Here is a 2,500-nt window from a genome sequence, read left to right on the forward strand (position 1 = left end):
GTCACATAAATGATAAATGTTTTACATGCAAGTCAACATAGGATAGGCTATCATGTGCACATCTCAACATGTTTGGCACTCATGCCAGATAGATTGACATCAGGGGAGGCTGGTGGAGGTAGAAATTGGAGGACACGTGTTTGATACTGTTCCTCATGCTATACCATGCATTACAAAGACCCCATCCTCCAATTTCTACCTCCACCAGCCTCCCCTGGTTGGCATAGACTAACCACCATTGTGTCATCCATGGTGGTGTTCCTCTAGTATGTCCCTGACCATAGAACACATGGCCCATAGAACCCTGACCATAGAACACATGGTCCATAGAACCCTGACCATAGAACACATGGCCCAATCCAGGGATTACACTGGAGAAGACCTGTTGGTGGGAATTATAATCTGTTGTAATCTATCATATTATCGAGGTAATTCAGGTTGGTTTGTATGGCTGTGATATCCACTGTACGCTGGGGCACATTCTGTCCGCCTGATTCAGTGGGTCAGGATGGGCGACTGTGATTGGTCAGGTCTGGTATTGGTCAGGATGGGGGACTGTGATTGGTCAGGATGGGGGACTGTGATTGGTAAGGACTGTGATTGGTCGGGATGGGGGACTGTGATTGGTCAGGACTGTGATGGGTCAGGATGAGGGACTGTGATTGGTCAGGACTGTGATGGGTCAGGCGGTGGTCATTATTTACCATGATTTATCTACGACTGACTGGGTTCGAACCCACGTCATCTGCGTGCCAAACAACTGTGTTAGCTCGCTAAGCTAAAGCCTAGACTGAGGGACATTTTCAGGTATCAGCCTACTTTAAGTTACTCATCATGTGTGTCTGACACCATTCCTCATTCCGTTTCATGCATTACAATGAGCCCGTCCTCCGATTTCTACCTCCACCAGCCTCCCCTGCGATGTACAGTAGCTATGTCTCAGGTCTCCCTGTCCTGGCGTACCAGAGAGAGACATCAGTTCTTTCTCAATCTCACTGATGAGTCACCATCGTCTCCCTCACAGGAGGCAGTCTCTGATTGGGTGGAATGACATTCCTGGGGGCTTCTTCTAGCAGGGATACTAGCTAGCCTAGCCTAGCCTACAGATACTTCCTGGTGGTAGCAGGGATGCCAGCTAGCCTAGCCTAGCCTACATATACTTCCTGGTGGTAGCAGGGATGCCAGCTAGCCTAGCCTAGCCTACAGATACTTCCTGGTGTTGTGGTACACCAACTGTGGAGATTAAATCAACTGCTTCTGTTCCTAGAGACTTCTATCAGGGATGATGTTGTGGTACAGAAGCAATGTAGATTAAATGAACTCCTGAGGGACAAACTCTATTGAAATCGTTAATTAATGCTTAATCTGGGTTTTAGAAACCTGCCCTCAGTGTTGCAATAACTGACTGTGTTTACACTGTTTTACTGTCTTACTGTTTTACACAGGGAAAGGTAATACTATGGTCCAATCCCAAACCCCCTCCCCTGGCCCCTACTCCCTAGCCCCTAGCCCCTACTCCCTAACTCCAAGCCCCTACTCCCTAGGCCGGAGCCCCTACTCCCTAGCACCTAGCCCCTACTCCCTAGCCCCTACTCTCTAGCCCCTAGCCCCTACTACCTATCCCCTACTCCCTTGCCCCTAGCCCCTACTCCCTAGCCCATCGCCCCTAGCCCCTACTCCCTAGCCCCTAGCCCCTACTCTCTAGCCCCTACTCCCTAGCCCCTACTCCCTAGCCCCTAGCCCCTCCTCCCTAGCCCCTAGCCCATACTCCCTAGCTCCTACTCCCTAGCCCCTACTCCCTAGCCCCTACTCCCTAGCACCTCCTCCTTAGCTCCTAGCCCCTACTCTCTAGCCCCTACTCCCTAGCCCCTAGTCCCCCTCCTCCCTAGCCCCTAGCCCCTCCCCATAGCCCCTCCCCTCCTCCCCCCTAGCCCCTCCTTAGCCATTCCCCCTAGGTGGTTACACAGTCTTTCTGTAAGACAGCAGAAATGTGAGACTCACGGCCAACCCCAAACCAGAGCTCTTACAGAATTGGACGTCAGCAATATGGTGAAAACTCCCCCTGGCCAATCAGAAGCCTTGTGGCCTCTTGCTTAGGTGGCAAATATTTACAGTCAGCTGACCTCTACAGCGTTTATAGGTCACTCAGTGATGTAGATGGAGGGATCCATAACAATGACCTTACACTGATCCCCCTCCGTTACCACGGTCAATGTAATGCATGAAACGGAATGAGAAATGTGTTTAATACCATTCCTAATTCCATTCCATGCATTACAATGAGCCTGTCCCTCGATTCCACCAGCCTCCCCTGTTGTACACGGTTATGACGTGGTGTTGTAGGGCTGTAGTCACAGTTGAACTGGACCCTAATACAGCCTTCACACTACAGTGCCGACCTGAACCGTACTGGGCTGGCTCAAATGTTTTGCTTTCATATTGTCCTTTCCAGCGCTGTTTCAGCTGTGGTGAATGCATAACCAGGCCGACCCAGTACAGC

At 50.8% G+C, this 2,500-nt stretch overlaps 1 protein-coding gene across 1 annotated transcript in view; it reads left to right on the forward strand.

The window, feature by feature from the left end:
• The window catches only part of LOC310807442 (dematin-like), a 24,767-nt gene that overhangs the window by 995 nt on the left and 21,272 nt on the right, over positions 1-2,500 (forward strand). The gene's annotated exons all lie outside the window — the stretch shown is intronic.

The sequence above is a fragment of the Argentina silus genome (genome assembly GCF_951799395.1).
Source record: "Argentina silus genome assembly, chromosome: 7".
Lineage (NCBI taxonomy): Eukaryota > Metazoa > Chordata > Actinopteri > Argentiniformes > Argentinidae > Argentina > Argentina silus.